The sequence below is a fragment of the Macrotis lagotis genome, chromosome 2 (genome assembly GCF_037893015.1).
Source record: "Macrotis lagotis isolate mMagLag1 chromosome 2, bilby.v1.9.chrom.fasta, whole genome shotgun sequence".
NCBI classification, from domain to species: Eukaryota; Metazoa; Chordata; class Mammalia; order Peramelemorphia; family Peramelidae; genus Macrotis; species Macrotis lagotis.
This window is the reverse complement of record NC_133659.1, coordinates 120,276,417-120,295,541: the sequence shown is the minus strand read 5'-3', so window position 1 is coordinate 120,295,541 and position 19,125 is coordinate 120,276,417. Positions and strand designations below refer to the sequence as shown.

The following is a 19,125-nucleotide window of genomic DNA, read 5'->3' as shown; positions in this document are numbered from 1 at the left end:
ACTAGAAATGGGCCTTTTGTCCTTTTTTTCTTAACAAAATTCTTTCCTGGGTCCCAGTTTGTCTGAAGCAACACCATTCAGTAAGATAATTTTGGGTCATATAGTCCAACCCACTACATTTTCTGGTAGAGAAATTCAAATTCAAGATGAGAGACCTGGAGTTATCTCTGTCTCAGCTCTTGACCATTTCCCTGGCTCTTTATCCAAGTTCTTGGCTTGACAGGAGAACATAGAAACTTGAAGGAAGAATTAGTAATTTGACTAAATCATGAAGCCACTATTTGGTTATTTGACTCAGTATCCCTAGTGCTTCTCTAACACTGTCTGTTCTAAGAAATAATAGCTATAAAGAATAATAAGATCAGGGACTTAGAATTGAAAGAGATCTGAAAGATCATCTGGTTCAACCATCTCACTTTCAAGATGAGGAAACTGAACTTAAGTGATTGACATAGGATTACTTCAGTGGCACGCAGTGGATTTGAACCCAGCTCCTCTGACTTCAAAGCTAATGGTCTCTTTTCTTAAAAAACATTGCTGGTCCTTTATCTCTTGGTGCAGGAATTACTAACCAGGCATCCTTGAGCTTTAAGTATCTTTATATCCATGCCTAAAGCTATCTATCTAGATATACACATTTATGTGTGTGTGTGTGTGTGTGTGTGTCTGTGTGTCTGTGTGTCTGTGTGTCTGTGTGTGTGTGTATAGCTGCATTTCAATATAATTGGTTTCCTTTGTAAGCCTATATTTTATTTACGTATTTCAAAAAATATTTTCATAAGAAATCTTTATAGGTTTCATCAGACTGTCTATGACATAAAACAGTTTTAGAACCCCTGCTCTAGGAAGTGAATTGGCTTGTGGAATTTACTTTTTGTACCATTCCATGGTATATTAATTATGTATATTAATTAATTATGTGGTCCACTTCCTTAATTTAACTCATTGCAGATTTTTTTAATCTGCAAAGTGGGCATGTGGATACTTAGTAAAATATAACTATCCAAACATGAGCCAGTCTTTTTAATTCAAATCGAAAAGCAGTAGTGACCTCGATTCTTTCAAACTCTGTCTAGTTTCTTGGGCTAATGAAAACCTCAGTCTGTTTTGTAAAGGTTGTTTTTTCCCTGTAATATAGTATCATAGCTAAGAGTTGAGTATTTCAATCCTTCAGTTGAACGCTCTTCTCCCTCTGGCCAAGATTGGCTTTGAGCCCCAGCAGTGAGTTTATTAAATCACTCCTGGCTGTCCTTGTTTATAACTAACCCTTTTTATTTTAAGGCTGCTGGAGTTGGTTAACATAAATGATGTGATAATGAGGATGGAGTAAAGGTCAGAAGATTGTTAACATGTATGAGAGGATTGTGGGCTTACACTAGCAGGTGAAAGAAAGGTTAGTATACCAATAGCATCCCCACTTCAAAGTATGTAGCTAGTTTGCTGCTAACTCAATTATCTGTGTCATAGATAGGTTTTACAAACATATCTGTAACCCAGATACTGTTACTTCACAGTGGGAGATAGCAGGAGGTGCCAATTTCCTGTAGCCCTCTTTAGAGGCAGCTGGATTACTTTTTCCAAGAACTTAGTCATCTCTTGTCAGTTATATTTTTATAGATATGTCTGTATATGTTTATCAGTTTAATGTCCCTCTCTAAAAGGGCTTCTCAGATGCCTCATTGTATCATGTTAGTGATCCTAGGCTCTCTGAGGCTCTGCTAGGAGAAAGTAGGCATTGGCAGGCCCCCTCATGCTGGCAAGGCTTCAAGTAACAGGCTGGTATTAGTTGCCAGAGGACCAGCCTAATTAATTTGGAGACACTTTTTACTAGTAGTGATTTAAAAAAAAATTTTTTTTTGACTATAGAAATTCATACAAATGAGACATGAGAGGTCTGTCTTTGATTTGGTGGAAAAATGTACCCTCATTGATCATCTTTGTGAAGAATCTAAATTTATATGGTAGATCAGATCCCCTTTCCCTTCCAGTAAAAGATTGTAATCTCCAACAGATTCTCATAATCCCCATTAATGGTAAAGTAGTGATATATACAAAATCTAGAGTACTAGATCAGAAGTTATACTTATTGTGATGGTAGGTCTCATTTTAAGGAAGAAGCATATGGTTAATTGGGTGAATATTATACCCTGCTATCATTTATTTAAAAATTATTATTTAGTATTAGTTCTTTTTCTTCTAACTGAAGTCATTTCATTTTCCTTTCATTTCTGCCAGCAGGTAGAAAAGGAAATTAAAAAACAAAAACAAAAACATCAAGTCAGTTAATTTTACCTTTCACAGATCTAGAATTGGGAGGAAGCTTAAAAGTCACCCAAACCAACACCTCCATTTTATACATGAGATGTTGAGACCCACTAGGTTTAAATGGCTTGCTGAAGATTGCAAACGTATTAAATAATAAGAGTCAGGGTCAGATTTGGAACTCAGATTCCAAACCCAGTACTCTTCTCATTGCATTATATAGCCTTTCTACTTTTGGAGGTCATAGTTCTGACTGCTATATTTTCAAATCTTTTGTGACTTTGGAAAGTATAAAAAGATTTGTTAATAGAAGATGGAAATAGACAAAATTGAGATGTTTTGGCTGTGTATGGTTTCATTTATCTGTCAAAGCTTATTCCTAATACTATAAAGAGCTGGTTATACAATAATTACAAAGAAAAAAGTCATTTAACCCTTGGCATTTCTCTTTTTTCTCATGGGTTTAGATTTCCTATGGCAGCTATTATTTTCATTTCTACTTCTTAAGATGTTTTGGGTTTTTTGCTGGAGTATCTGAGTTGCTGGCTATTCAATCCACCCTTCAGTGACTATTTTTGAGTGTCTGATATTGTTGACTTTTGTGCAAATGGTGAGATCTGAAATGTAAAGAGGTAGGATTACCCAAACCCCTCACTGCACTGAAATTGAATACAGTGCCCTGTTCTTTGACACTAAAATGGGGCCTGCTGTCACCAAACCGTGGGCTTTAATAGTCGTAGACCAGGGGAGAGATTTTCAGCTTTTCATCTTACCTATTCCTGTAAAAATCTGCTGCAAGGTTACCATAGTTTGAAAACATGGCCATTTAAAATGATAACTCAGACTGAAGGGAGAGAGAGAGAGAGAGAGAGAGAGAAAGAGAGAGAGAATGAACAAGAAGTGGAGCTTCATGCAAAACCAGCTACTACCACATCCTGCATGACATTCCAAATATTAATACAAATAGAATTAATTCACATGCCAGGTCTTGGGAGGGAATCCATTTTAGGAGGGCACTTAACTTCTGCAGGAGATTTCCCTATGACTGCCCATGGTGAAAAATGTTTGCTAATGAAGGCAGTGCTAGAGCCGCCCTCGATCTATAAATTCACTCAAACTAATTTATTAACTAACATTTGGTTTTAACTAGAGGCAGATCCAGGTTGAAAAGTAGATGTATGTTCCATGCCCTTTGGTTAGTGTGAAATTGTTGTAAGCCCCACAGCTTGGAGTATGTGTGTGTGTGAGAGAGAGAGAGAGAGAGAGGTATTGCTTTGCTTTAGGAGGCTGGGGCGGGGGGGAAGAAAACATGATATTCCATATTCCATTAGTAGATTATTTGATTCCTTGTTTTCTAAGTTCATTGTGGATTTAATTTCCTGGACTCTTTAAAAGCTTTCACTTTAAGATATGACAAAGAGCGGGCTAATTCCTTGTGTTTTGCATTGAGTTTGTAGCAATTCCACCACCAGACAAACAGTACTTATTTGTGTCTCTTCACTTTCCCCCTCCCCAACCTATCTTTCTATTTCTGCACACTGAATTTAATAAAGAAACTATCATGGAGTAATAATTCCTACAAGCTCTGGACATTTCTTTGGGGGAAGAAGACTGACCTTTCCCTGTTTTTAATAAACAGAAATTTTGTGGATTTTGGTTTTTCTCCTCTCCAGTCCAGTTCAACTGTCATTTTTATTCCATGTTTAAGGTGAAGTGAGACCCCCCTTTTTTTCTTTTGAAGTGGAGACTTCAGAGCTGTCCTGGAAAAAATGGAAAAAATAAATGGATTTCATATATTTTTGTATCATTGTGCAATTTAGTCACAGTGCAATATAATTACCTTTTTTGAATTAGTATTTTTGGTTTGCTTTGCCTACTTTCAAAAGAAGTTGAGGTGATTATATTATATTTCATATATATAATATATATTACATGTACAATATGAAACCTAGCTCTTGTGATTAGCAAACCTCTTTATTTTTGACTATAGTGTTCTCCTTTTCTCCAAAAAAAAAAAGAGGAAAGGGAATTCAGAGAGAATCAGAAGGTCAAGAATTATACTTTGGGAATATTTCTCTGGCAGATATAACAAGAAAAGGAAACTAATTCAAGAATAATAAAATGTGTAAAGAGATAGGAAGAAAACTAAGATTATACAATGTTATTGATGCCAAAGGGATGGCAAACTTGCTAGGTAGAGATGATCAGACTAGCTTAAACCAGAGATGTCAAAGAAAATGAGAACTGAGAAATGAATGCTTGACAGATCATTGTTGACCCTAGTTTCAGTAGAATGGCAAACATTGTTTGGAATCATTTTTTATTGGAAAAAAGACCCTCAAACCCACCCTAATTACCTTAGACGACGATAGAGGCAGAAGAGATGATAAATGAGTTCCATGTAATTGAAGACCAATGATGAGAGAGCTCAAAAAGTGAGTTGTGAGAAAATGGGAATATAAAATAGATACTACTCATTTCAGAATTTATAATGCAGATTACTGATGTCAATAATATATGTTTATATGAATTAAAGACTACAATGATGTCTTATAACTTTCTAAACAATTCCCACACAAATCACTGTATTTTAAATAGTAAATTAAATCCTTATTTTAGCCAAGTATTTTTTTTTAGGTATTTTGCAAGACAGTGGGGTTAAGTTACTTGCCCAAGGTCACACAGCTAGGAAATTATTTACTGTTTGAGGCCATATTTGAACTCAGGTCCTCCTGACTCCAGGGCCATGCTCTATCCACTGGGCCATCTAGCTGCCCCTCTAGCCTAGTTTTTGATGACTTTGAGCTCCTCAACTGGTTGCCCATAATCACAGACCTGGAAAGCAAATGAATTTTGTAATTCTTGGTGTCAGGATCACACTAGAATTTAAAAACTCTGGCCCAATATCTTCAAAGTACTAAAATTTTCTCTCCTACATGAGGATTTAGAACTAGTAAGGAGTTGTAATTAGGTATCTCTCTAGCTGTATAGATGGGAAAAGTGAACTTACCTCATTTGTTAAAGGGGGCAATCAGTCCATTAAAGTTTGTTTAGAGTGTGATAGGAAAGGAAAAGAGTCTCAAAGTTAATAAACAATTTTTAGGGAGGATTGTCACACCTTACCCCCCAACTCCACCCCAGCATTGTTAAAGGAATTAGTTGGTAAGCAGTGGAATTTGAATTTGAAATGAAGTTTTCAGATTATTAGCTAAATATTTATTAAGATCCTACTACATGATTGCTTATGCATGCTTTCTTATTTGTTTTCAATAACAAGGGTTGGTAGTTAGTTTAATTTAATATATTTCAGATATTTTGAGAAGCAATGGAAGTAAAACTTGGTCCATGTACCTATTCTCACCCCCCCTTCCCCCCAAAATTATATTTAAATTAAATTAAGGCTATGTTTAATATACTTTCATTTTTATTCTTTTTTTGCATATGAATTTGGATTGAATCAAAGCTGAATGAATTGCCCAAAGCAGAGGCCTGTAGCTATTAAGTTATACAATGGAGAGCTGTAGAAAGATGGGAATGTTGAGGAAGCAGAAGGGTTTTGATATATATGATCAGGGGTAATGCAAAATATATAAACCAAATATAATTTTGTGACCTGATTTTTTTTATAACTTTTAAAAAATGGGACAAAACAAAACATGAATGCATTAAGATCTATGCAGAGAAAACAGAGGAAAACTAAAAGCACATATAAAATATGTGCCCTCTTTGATAATGATATTGCTCTGTTTTTAGCACATGAAGACTACCTTCTTATTGACCCTCCACAATAACCAACCCCACTATTGCTATGTGCTTTTTATTATATTTCCTGTAGTAGGAGAGCTGGATTGAACTAGCTTTTGTCTTCTTGTCCTTTATATACTTGTTAAGCATATGTTAAACAGGTGACCAGAATTCGAGGTATATCTCAAGTATCCTTAGAAAAAGATGTGTTTGTGTTGTGTTATTTTTTTTATTTTTAGTCACTGTGTGTATTTATACAGTATATTGACCTGTGAAGACCTCCTTGGAATGTTACAGTTTAAGCAGAATTAGCTCAGATGAAGTATCACCATCTTTTCTTATACTAATACTCCTCAAATCCTGGCAACCTGAGGTACTCCTTACATGATAAGCATCCAATAGCATGCTACAGACTTCACCAAGGTCTGCAGTGTGTTCTATAAATTTAAGCTGGAAATGTAATTTCAGATCTCAGAGAGGCCTGTGTTATAGCAGTGATATTATAATCAATGACTATAGCTCCCTCTGAAGCTCATAAAATGACCTCTTTCGACATTGATTTCTTTTCTGCTCTTTTACCTGACCTTTCTGCACCTCCCATGTCTCTTCATTTGCTAAGGCATGATATTTTATTGCCAAGCACCCTCATGATAACTACAGTAGCTATACATTTAGCTTTGTTCAGGTCATTATTGTCTAAATAGTCCTTGTTACATCAGGGTCTCATGCTAGGAAGCTAAGGATGTAACCACTTTCATAACCAGTCCTGGAAGGCTTAAGTCTATTGTCCCTTTGGTTGTTGAGAGTTCTAGTGCACTGTTTTCTCACCATATAGCCTAAAAAGATTCCCAAAGCCTTTCTTGTCCCACACTTCTTTTTGAGTAAAACCCTGAAGAAATTGAAAGACATCAAGATATGATTGCAGGCCCTTGTATTCATGTTCAGACACTTTGCTGTTCTGAAGGTTCACTTTACCAATGACTTTGTAAAGTCCCAAAAGACCTTAGATCTATAAGTATGTAGATTTTGTGGTCATTTTGTACCCTAAATGTGACTTACAGAAAGAAAGGCAATAACCAGGTTATTGTTTAGATAGTCATCGGCAGTTCAGAGTGCTTTTCTCACAGCCACTTTGAGATAGATATTCTAATTGGTGTCCCCATTTTACAAGAGTAGAGACACAGCCTCCAAGAACCTAAATGGTTTACTTATCATTACATAGTCAGTTGAGAAGCAGCTCCAGGATTCAAAAAGAGGGCTATTTTTTAAATTGGATTTAGAGTTAATTGAGACCAAATCATCTTGTCCATTTCTCCCATTTACAGGCTAAGTTCTGAAGCTAAGTGATATGGTCAATACTTATCCATGGATCTGTGATCTCATTGATGGAGGAGTTCCCTCCACTGTTGCAGATTGAAACCTATACACAATAGCACATTCTGTATGGCTCTACTCCTTGTCCTTACCAAAAATTTGCCCCAGGGTGTGTACTCAATGTGCCAACTTTGTGCAAGCAAAAAATAGAAGTCAGAACTAGAATTTTAACTTATGCATAACTTTACCTCTTAGTCCTGTGTTCTTCTTATATAATAAGAAATATAAACCTTGAACTTTTTGAACACTTCTAGCCCAGACACCCAGATAGTGGAGACCATCAAGTAAGTTCTCAAGAAACTATTTACTTTTTGAAAACCGGTTTGGTTTTCCCTAAATAGCAAGGAAAGAGCTAGTCAGGGAGGAAAAGATTGTGTTATGTTTCTGTGGTAGAGTTTCCAGAAGGTTTCTAAGCACCTGATATATGATGGACTCTTTCTTTCCAGGCATCTGCTTTCTTTGCCTAGCTCTACATTCCAGGGAGGTTTTCCCTTACAGAGCTCAGAAGTGAACATGTCAGCACCAAACAACTACCCTGTTTTGTTAAAGAATGCCTCGGCTGACAACTTCGCAGCTGCTAAGGAAGAGGCCAAGCCTTCCTCGTAAAATGATACTCCACACAAGAGCCTGTGTTCTGTTGGGACCCACCATGTTGTTTCTAAATCTCTTTCCTTGGGGTCAGGGAGAGGTGCCAACCTCTTTATTGTTATACTCTATCATTTTGTAATAGCAACCAATTTCCACAGTCAAGCGTACTTTTAACTCTTGAAACATCCAGGATCCTGGGATTGGATCTGGTGTCAAATAGGAATGATACTATTCAAGAAACAAGATTTACAGTCTATCTGACACTCTCTGAGACATGTTTTGGTGAAGGAAATATTTTAGAACATATTTACATCAAAATAAACACTTTTGTGGATGACTCTTTTTTGGTATACCTTAGTATTTTTTACTTTTAGTATTTTAGCATTTTGTGGTCTTTTGTCTGCAGGAAAAAAGGAACTTTTCTGAAAGCACTATTAGTAATCATAGATATTTAGAGTGATTTGAACAAGGAAGATTCTTCTCAATCTTCACATCTCAGCTGGTAGATTTTTCCATAGAAGTTTTATAACATTGCTTTAATCTTCAAGAATTTGACTTGAGAGTATAAGCCATGGTTATTTGTGGTTCCCCCTTTAGATAATAGTTGGCAGGCAGAACAGATTCTTTAAAAGACTGCCCTAGGTCACTTATTTCCAAAACCATTTAAAGAATGGTCCATTGTCAATTATCTTTGTCAACCTGTTTTCCACAAGTTCTCTTTCTATCCCAAAGAAAAAGAAACTTTATCTCTTTCCAGAAATGCTTTGTCACATGTGGACAGACATATTTTAGAACAGTTGAGAAAACTAGTGAGAAATTTGTGGTGGAGTTGACTGGAAGAATTGTGGAAATTTTCACCCAATAGATATTAATTGTGAGCCTCTGAAACTCATGACTCTCTCCTCATTGTGTATTTTTAAGAGGAGTAAGGGGAGATTACACACACACACACACACACACACACACACACACACACACAAAATCTACACAAACATATCTCTATATAATGTATACAAATATTCCTATATGTATATATGGTAAATATATACACACAAGTATATTTTATTGTATTGAGTGTATACACATACACACATATGCATATATAATATACACTTATACCATTTTGTATGAATGAAGTTGGGATTTTTTTTAAAGGTTTTTGCAAGGCAATGGGGTTAAGTGGCTTGCCCAAGGTCACACAGCTACGTAATTATTAAGTGTCTGAGGTCGTATTTGAACTCAGGTACTCCTGACTCCAGGGTCGGTGCTTTATCCATTGCACCACCTAGCTGCCCCCTATAAATGAAGTTTTACCAAAATCACATTAATTGGAAATTTTAGTTGGAATGATTTTTCAGGTGAAGTTTAAGTGACTTGGAAGTAATATTATAGACTGGATTTTCTTTTATCACTTTGTTTTTCACAGTAACTGAAACTTACATTGACATCTATTTGAAGCATGTCTTTGAGAAGTTGTGGAGCACACTCTTTCAGTAAAGCTCAATGCTGGGCTGTTCCAGGATCCTCCATTATATTCTATGATGATAAATTGACTTTCTAAGTATTTACAACAATACTTTCTTTTAGGTGATATGTTCTTTTTTGGGGTTGGGTTTTTTTTTTTTTGGCAAGGCAATGGGGTTAAGTGATTTGCTTGTGGTCCACAGTTAAGTAATTATTAAGTGTCTGAAGCCATATTTGAACTCAGGTCCTCCTGACTCCAGGGCCAGTGCTCTATCCACTGCACCACCTAGCTGCCCAGAAATGGTCTTTTTTTTGTATGATTTCTTTAAATCCAGTGTTGGTCAAACAAGATTATAGATTTCCATTTTTTACTCTAGAGGAAACATGGGGTAATAGATCGTATGCTGGTTAGCATCATAAAGACTTTCAGTATTATGTCAATTATTTGGTACAAGTCATTGTCTTTTTATGGTTTATTTTGTGACAGCAGTGGGTATATATATATGAGCTTCTAGGCTGACTCAGAATAGTATACTTGACCTAGTTTGAACTGATTTCCCCAACTTTTGATACTTCTCTGTCAGTTGGGTACTGTGTTTCATTGTTCTTTTTTGCTGTAACTTTTAAGTCAGTGTTTTACTCCAAGAACACATTCAAACGTTGTTACTCTTAAAGAACACATTTAAATGACTGTAGAGATATTGAAATAGCTCTTGATATGGTGAAGTTATGCATTTCAAGATCATAGGAAGCAATGAAATGGATTTTACTATGCCAAAGTTTTTAAAAAGTTTAGTTAGAAACAAACAATAAAAAAATGCAAAGACCTGACAAATTGGTGCAAAATAACCTAATTGATCTTCATAAAATAGACATCACCAATCTTCAGAGGAAACTGGAAGCTGAAGTGATCAGTATTGATTCCTGTACAATGTAGCATAGACTTCTTAAAGTAAAAAAAACATCAAGAAGACCAATAAACAAACAGAGTGAGCCAGTAAGATTGGGCATCTTCAGTAGACTAAAATATTCATCCCAAAAATTCTTGAGGGATTTTTTTTTTGCTTTTAGTGGATTTGGAAGTTTTGTTTCCATTGAGGGAATAATGAACTCTGACAAAACTATGGACACAGTAAGAAGCAGAAATTGTCTAGAATTAGGAAAAATAGAGATCAAACATGACCTTGCTCCATCATGTCATGTGTTATGGAAAATTAAGAAATTGAACCAAGGAATGGTAATAACCATGTTTCAGTGGTCCATGAACTCAACTGACTTAAACTCTAGAAAACCTGTGAGCTATAAATAATTAAGCCTCTCCTTGGAAAAATAGACCATTAAATGTATGTTTGATGTTCAATAAGACAAAAGTATAGTTTCATGATGAACAATTAAAAACCATGTCAAAAATTTTGTGAACTTTGATTTTGTAGCAAATGATCATTAGTCATTAATTATTTTCTGAAGATATAAAAATGTTGTGAGGCTTACTATATGTAAAATTTAATTATTTATTTTGTCTCAATTCCTATATCATTTTAATCTTGGGTTCATATTCTGCCTTTTTTGCAAAGTACTTTTATTTTCTATAGGATGCTTCTGAGACAGGCAGGATAAAAGATTATTCTTCCTTTTTATAGATAGTGGATTTAGATCCAGAGAGATTCAATGATATGGTAGGGTTGCTTAGCTAATTAATGGCAAAGCATGAAATAGCACATAGTTCTCCAATTTTCCAGCCCAGAATTCCTCTCATTATGCCATGAGGTCTGATTCCTCACTCACTCTTTGACAGAGAAAACAAAACTAAATGCTAAAGGAACAAAAGAAAAGAACAACAAATAGGTTTACCCATAATTGTTAAACCTTTAATTTTAGGCCCTGGTAAATGGAAAACAATTTGGATGTTGCAGTGACAGCAAAAATGAATTGTTGACTTTCTTTTGGCCTTTTTGCCACCTGAAGTTTTCCTTAATTAGGAGGTTCATGTGAATGTGAACATGAGCAGAGAATCAGCCAATGTAATCATTAGCTGATTCTCCTTCTAGATGTGACAAGTGATGAATCAACTTAAGCTTGCCCGGAGCATTCTTCAGGATAATACCCAAAGGGGAAACCCTCCTAGGCTCAAGGAGAGCATTATCAAAACGGTCTACTCTTCTCCTCATTGCCCACTCCTTTTCTGTCTTGTCTCTAGAACTACCCGAGGACATATAACTGCTGACTTTAACTTTTTGGTCAGTGCTTGCTACTTGAAGCCTGAATTTGAGATCAGGGAGGGAAATCTTACACAAAATTTTCCCTAGCATATTTGTATATCCTATACACTCTTCTTCTCCTTCACCTTCATACATACTTCCCTTATTTTTACAACCAAGGAAAAAGTTTCTCTTCTCTCCTTGGAGATGTTTTTCTTCCCATATTCTACCAAAGGTTGTCTCAAAACCTTTACCTTACTTTATATCTGCTAACAGCTCAGTCTTTCACGTAGAGCAATAAACCCCAAATATGTAGTTCTTATCAATTGGTCTGATCTTTTACTAAAGTAAGTATATTTGAGAAAGACCACTGAGTAGTTTTGTAGGAAAAAAACTGTAATCAGTGAGGAATCAAAAGCCAATCTTGTTAAGAAGTCAAATTTTTAGTATTGGCTTTCAACTCTTCTGACCCTTAAAACCACAAGACCCTGCTCCTTCCCAGTAGGAGGTCATTCCTTATCATGTCTTCTGCCTTCTTAATAGGACATAGTTACATTAGGATAATATTTCCCCCAATAGATTGGAATACCCTAACACTCTAGAGCGTTATTTTAAATAGAAAGAGATACTTTGATTCCCTGACTGCTGACACAGACTGATGAGGTATACACATGCTGTCTGGATCCTCTGTCATTCAAATTTCAGCTGTCCCTGAATGACCTAAGACCCAAAATGGTAAAATTGTCTATGTATAGATAACCTCTCCCTTATAGGAGGGAATTATTTGGCTTCCTAGGGAAGGGCTATATTTCACAGAGATTCTTTTCCATAGGTAACTCATGTTCTGGTCTTAATCGATTTAGTAGTTTCCCTGGACTGAAGAATCCTGATATTAAGATTTATTGTCCAAGGTTCTATTTTATCCTTGGATGTAGCATATTAGCTCCTTACTTTTTTTTCATGAAGGAAATAGGGGAGAGGAATCAGACCTGTGATTTCACTGATATGAGCATACACAAACACACACACACACACACACACACATACACAAATGTGCACACAAACATATAAATATTTGATATACTATGAATACTTCTATATACATATATATAAAATCTTCTTATGAAGAAATTTTTTCTTCCAATCCAGATTGACTCTTGCTATGCAATTTAGAGAATTCCCTAAAAGAAAAAATAAATGAAAAAAAATTTTATTAAGCTCCTGCTATGCTCAACATCCCCCCCACTATTGTCTTCTTTACTTCAAGGCAAGCTAGCTGTCCACATGCCATGCTAGCTCATTACTGTTATCACTGTGTTAGTTTTATTAGTAATATCATTACTAATATTTGTCAATAGGGAGGAAGAGTTTTGAAAGTCATCAGTATATAATAACCAAGGAAGAAAAATCTACAGAAATATTTTTGAAACAAGCATATATCACTTCATAGAGCAATAATAAAGGATGATAATTAGTATTCTCCATTGAGTTTCCCAAATGCAACCAAAAGCAATTTATCTCTGGGTGAAGCCTATGGAATGACTAAGATCCAGGAGTGGAATCAAAAGAAGATATGCACATGAACTCAGACAATATTATATCAACAATGGAGCATTGAACAAATGGATAAGTCATGCAGATTTGTTTATGGGATTGGAACGGTTTATGATGGCACTTCAGTAACAGCTCATTCTAGCAGAAATTATGAAAAGGGTTATCCTTTAGGAATCCAACATTAGTGATCAAAGTGGATTATACAAGGAAAAATAGTAGAAATGATGCAACACATCATTTCAGATTAGCACCCACAAAAATGCCTCTCAAGGCATGACAAGCTTGTTCTTTTTTTATGAACTGACAGGTGACCAATCTCCATACTATAAACTCTCAAAATCTCAAATCTCAAATCTCAAAAGATCTTCAATAACTTAACCAACAAATTGCACTAGAATCAGACCATTACCACAGACCAAAGGCCAAAATCATCATAACATATAATACTGATCCATAAAAACTCAAGAATATTGGTTTTAGTAGATTTCACCCTTATCAAATGCTCATAACAGTTATATGAAATTTACATAGAAAAAAAGCCAAATCATGTGGAAACAGGATGAGGTACATATTATCTCTCATCCTATATGCTACTAGAGTTTTGCTGAAGATGCTTTTAGAGAAAAAAAAGATGAACTTAAATTTCAAATATATTTTATTCAACTACATAATGTAGTTATTTTAACCATCTATTATAATGATAGAATAACTACCCTCAGACTAAAAACAAATTAAATGAAGATGATATATTAAGATGAGAATATTTTCAATAATATTTAATAATTGATATTTATAAAGTATTTTACATTTTTCATGTAAATATTTATCATATGCATAAAACATCAGGATATGAGTCATAGGATTTTCTTTAAGGTTAGAAAGCCTTAGAGTAACATTCTTTTGTTTTTTTTTTAAAAAACTTAAATATCATCCAAGACAGATCCACTTCAGAATGGATTATGCTGCATAATAATAGTAGGTGACACTTGCATAGCATTTTAATGGTTCCAAATCACCTTACATACATTAATTGTTGTTAATTAATTGGATCAATAGGATTCTCCCTTTAGTCTTTTTTAGGACACATAATTCATAGAATCAAGTCTTAGTAACAATTTTTTGGAGAAGAAAAGAGAGATGCTGTTGTTGTAAAGATAACAAGCTATTTACCTTCCCAGGAGATGATTAAGTATAACCGTCTGTAGGGAAGTAAACAGTGAATAGTATACCTATCTTTCCAATCCAGATGATATGGGGGCTAGAAAAGAAGCCCTTTCAGTGAGTGGAGCTTAGACTCTTTATACATTAATTATGTTATTTGATCCTCACAGCAATCTTGTTAGATAAATGCTGCTGATATATTTCAGAAGAGAAAAAACTGAGGCTGAAGAAGGTTAAGTAATGTAGCCACAGTGACACATCTAGAAAGGCTAAAGTTGAAGCCAGGTATTCTTGTCTCAGTGTCTCACACTCTCTCTGAGTGGCCATACTCCTTTTTTTTGTATCAGAGTGAGGTGCTAATATATCTTTTGATCTAAAATTGTCACACATTTCTACCATTATGTCTTGGCTGTTGTTGTTTCTTCATGACTCCATTTTGGGGGGAGTTGTTGGCAGAGGAACTGGAGTGGTTTGCCATTTCCTTCTCCAGATCATTTTACAGATGAGAATCTGAGGCAATGTAATTTGCTCAAGTTCAGACAGTTAGTAAGTGACTGAGACCAGATTTTAACTCAAGAATATTAGTCTTCCTAATTCCAAGCCCAGTGCTCTATGCACTGTGCCATTGTACCTTGGTGTCCACTTCCCTTATATACCTAAAATAATGCATGCCACAACTTTGGAAGAAGTAACTTCCTTCCAAATGTTCTAACCCAGTTGAAGCAGGTCAGGCAGCACAAGAGGGCTTAGCTCTTTGTTTATTTGCTTTTCCTTTGAGCCCATTTCCGTTTCTTCAAGCTTCTTTCTCCTGGCTGCCAGAACTTCTGTCAAGTTGACATAAAGAACATTGGCTAGTCTCTCTGGTTTATAGCCAGCTCTGATACAGAGCATGACACGGGTGGAGCTCGGTCAGCAGCCATGTACCTTACAATTTTGCAGAGGGCTTTGGCCAGCTGGAAGAGTCTGAGCTGCACTCACTGAAAGGGCTTCTTTTCTAGCCCCCATATCTTCTGGATTGGAAAGATAGGTATACTATTCACTGTTTACTTCCCTATAGACGGTTATACTTAATCATCTCCTGGGAAGGTAAATAGCTTGTTATCTTTACAACAACAGCATCTCTTTTCTTCTCCAAAAAGCTGTTACTAAAGGATCTGAGACTTGGTTCTCGGAATTATGTCTTCTAAAAAAGACTAAAGGGAGAATCCTATTGATCCAATCATTGTGTCAGATGATTAAATTGTGGGTGACCTAGTCAGATTAATCTAAGGACTAGCTATGATCAAGAAACTCCTTTGCTCAAAAAAAAGTTTCTCAAAATAGAGTTCTTTAGTCTGACATTCAAGACCTTTTACTCTCTGACCCCAACCTTTTTCTTTTACTTGATCACTCTTTTCCCTCTTCCCTTAATATATATTCTGTCCAAACTGAACTGTGTTTCTGAACTTTTCCAGTGTTACCCTCATCAATGTCATTTGCTTCTGTCCTGTTCCCTGGACCTGGAATGATCACTATTCACTATTAGCCTATCCATCTTATCAATGGTCAGCTCAGATGCTGCCTCTTTGATGTCTTGCATCATGTCATTCCTGGATTGGAAGTCATTTGTTCTCTCTCTGAAATCTCATAGAACTTTGTACATCTTTTATTTAATTCAGTTATCAAGTTATAAGTTGTATGTAAGCTTTGCTACATGTCATTTCTTTTATTAGAATGTTAATTCCTCTATGACAGAAGAAATGATCTTTTTCTTTCTTTGACCTTATGTAACATTTTGCTTTCATCTTTTCTTATCCACTTATTTCATATTATTTATTATTTTAAAGTTTTTGTTTGAGTATTTGTAATTCTTCACCTCTTCTCCCCCCCACCCCAACAGTGAACCTAAATCTTAGTGACAGTGCTTTATCTAAGCTATGTGTTTCCCCAGTTCCTAGAATGATTTTCTGGACACAACAGATACGTAATAATCATTTACTGAATTAAATTGAATTTTTGTCTTGGGGTTTTCTCTGTCAGTCCTCAATATATGTTTTATGAAAGTATTCATAATTATTTTATTGAGTGTCTCCTATTTACAAGGTACTGTGCAGGCCATGTTAAGATTGCAAAGATGCATGGAGATTTGAGATTGTAAAAAGATAAACCAAAGACATCTCTTTGTTATGTGGTAATATCTCTTTTGGAATACAGGCAGAGACACCTGGTTTTATATATGGTTTTTAAAGGAGCATACGGATAATCTGATGCTTCACTTGGGGAATGAATTTCTCCCTTTTGGAATAATGAGTTAACTCATTCCAGGCAGCACTTAATAATATGTTCTGTTTATGTCTTCCAGTTTTGGAAATACTTGTCTTAAGAAGTTTAATAGAATTCTAAATAGATGTCTGTTTGTTTATTCTTATCTCATTCACTGTGTCATTTTAGTATATTTTTTTCAAACCTCTAGTCAAGAATGAAATCTATTTTAGTTTTACTTTCAAATGAAGGAAAATAACATAGAAAAAGAAAACTGTATTGAACACAAGGATGAAGTGTTTTGAAAGAAACATGGGACAGTTTACATCTTGAAGGGAACAAAGTGGTATGCATGTGGCTAACAATTTTTTCATAGTTATATGAATCCCTCTTATATGCCAGTGTCCACTCAGTTGAGATAAACTTTGTTTTGAAGATATATTACGTTCCCTGATCAAATGGAAAAAAAATTACAGCTGTCATCATATCTAGAATACAGCTGGCCAGCATGGCCAAGTGCCACAGGCACTTTTCACGTGGCCTTCCTGTGAAAGCCTTCCAAATGCCCATTCTCAGCAACTGAAAAAACTTTGTGCCTTTAAATGGGGATCCAACCATCTCTGTGATCTAGGGAACACGTCATTCTCTAGCTTATTTTTCAGTGGGAGCTTCCCATGAAGAGTTAATTGGTGATCCTTCACCACTTCTAATATTTAACCTAGTTGACCCCCTTCTTTGCTACTTTCATCACCTAGATCAAGTTGCAAGATCCTTACATTTTGTGTTTGCCTTGGGCAGGAATTGTATTAGAAAGAGATGCTATTTTTCCAGCCTTCTCAAGCTTACTTCAGGTTGGTTTCAGTGTTTCTTGGGTATAGAACTTTCTCTGATCTGATAACTTGGCTTTTTCTCTTCTTCTTCCAATCTGCCATGGGTTAATTTTCCTTGCTGTTTCTAGTCCTTGATGTGAATCCTCCTATATTAATGTGGTTTTTGAAATGAAAAATCCCTACAAGCACAAAGAATATCTTGGATAGTTTTGCATTTGCAAATAAAGCCCTAACAAATGCTCATTTAAAAAAATATATTTTCCCAGCTGAGCACATTAAGGCTATATGCTGCATCTTTGTATTCACTTCAATAAACCAGGTGTGCTTCTGGAGATTAGCTATTTTTTATAAAGAATGATTTTGAAATAAATGACAATGGGCTCATTTCTCTTTATGCTGAGGATAACATTAAAGGAAAACTGCAGTGATTAGTTTTAATACCTCAGATAGCTTAATGAGTACTTACTAAAACTGCATGTGTGTATGTGTGTGTGTGTGTGTATACAAAAGGTATACACATGTGCATGAATAATTTCCCAACAACTTAAGTAGTACCTGTCAGTGATCTTAATATATGAGTGTTTGCAAATTGTTTTGGTGTCTGTTTCTGCTGATACTTTTCAGCAGGAAGTACCGTACCCCTTTAGACCTAATTTTAAAAGAAATGCCGGTGAGAAAATAGGAAGCAGTGTGATCCCATGCTTTTGAAAACAAAGTCGGGTTGGTTTGTACTTAGCTTGTTGTGCCCCCCAGGGCAAAGTCATCTGTAGGACTCCCATGCATGTTCTCTAATTTGGAAAATAGAGCAAAGCAAGTGGGTGAGGAACATGGAAGCATTGGCGTGGTTGAAATGCTAGGCTTGAGGGAAATGGAGAAGGTTTGGAATTGCTGCTATGATGAGCATCCCAGAGAATCAATAAGAGATCGGTAAAAGGGTTGTTGAACAGCATGAAGGCCCATTTGATGTTAGACTGTGTGGATCTGTAGTGGCAAGTCAATATGTTTCTCTGCCTTTCTCCAAAGGAGAAGAATGTGATCTAGGAGTGGGAGTTAACATGGAAGAAAGTTAAGGGACAAAGAAGTCTAGATTGTAAGTGAGGGCTGCATTGAAAGTAGTTGACTGTGGAGAGTATCCTGGAGAGAAACCCTGGTTAGGGTTTCAAGTTGATATTCTACAAGAGTCTAGAACAAAACACCAAGGATCTGGGTCCCAGAAAGAGCACAAAAACAATTTAATATTGTGAGTCTCCTAAGGGACCTACTACTCAGACTCTCAGTCTTCCCTAAATGACTGACTTATTGCTGATTAATCTAGTATTGACCAAGTACCTTACTTCTTTCGGCACTCTGAGCTATCATTTGGTTGCTTCTGCTGCTCTAGTTCTCTTAAAAGGTGAAGGACAAGATGTGAAGGTCAAATGACATTTAACCTCATCCTGGAAAAAAAAAGTTTGAGGGGAGGAAGTTGAATCTAAAACAAAGTTTTCAGATTTCCTGTAAATTTCTGGTATTGGTATTTTTCCCTGTCTCCCATTGATCACAGATTACTTAGCTGTGGAGTTCCTGCATTGTGCTTACATTGACACAATCTGCAGATGGAATACTGGTGTTTATTTTCAGAAACATGACTAAGAAGCTTTGTATGTGCTTGGTGGTGGGTCTTGGGATACTGTCAAAGGTAACATTGCAGCTTCTGTTCTCAGGAGCAA

At 35.8% G+C, this 19,125-nt stretch overlaps 1 protein-coding gene across 1 annotated transcript in view; it reads left to right on the top strand.

Moving 5' to 3' along the window:
• Positions 1–17,225: 17,225 nt before the first annotated feature.
• The window catches only part of ESRRG (estrogen related receptor gamma), a 604,123-nt gene continuing 602,223 nt past the window's right edge, over positions 17,226–19,125 (top strand). Inside the window, exon 1 of the mRNA XM_074222676.1 lies at positions 17,226–17,437. The gene's annotated coding sequence lies outside the window, so the exon portion shown is untranslated. The remainder of the gene's footprint in view (positions 17,438–19,125) is intronic.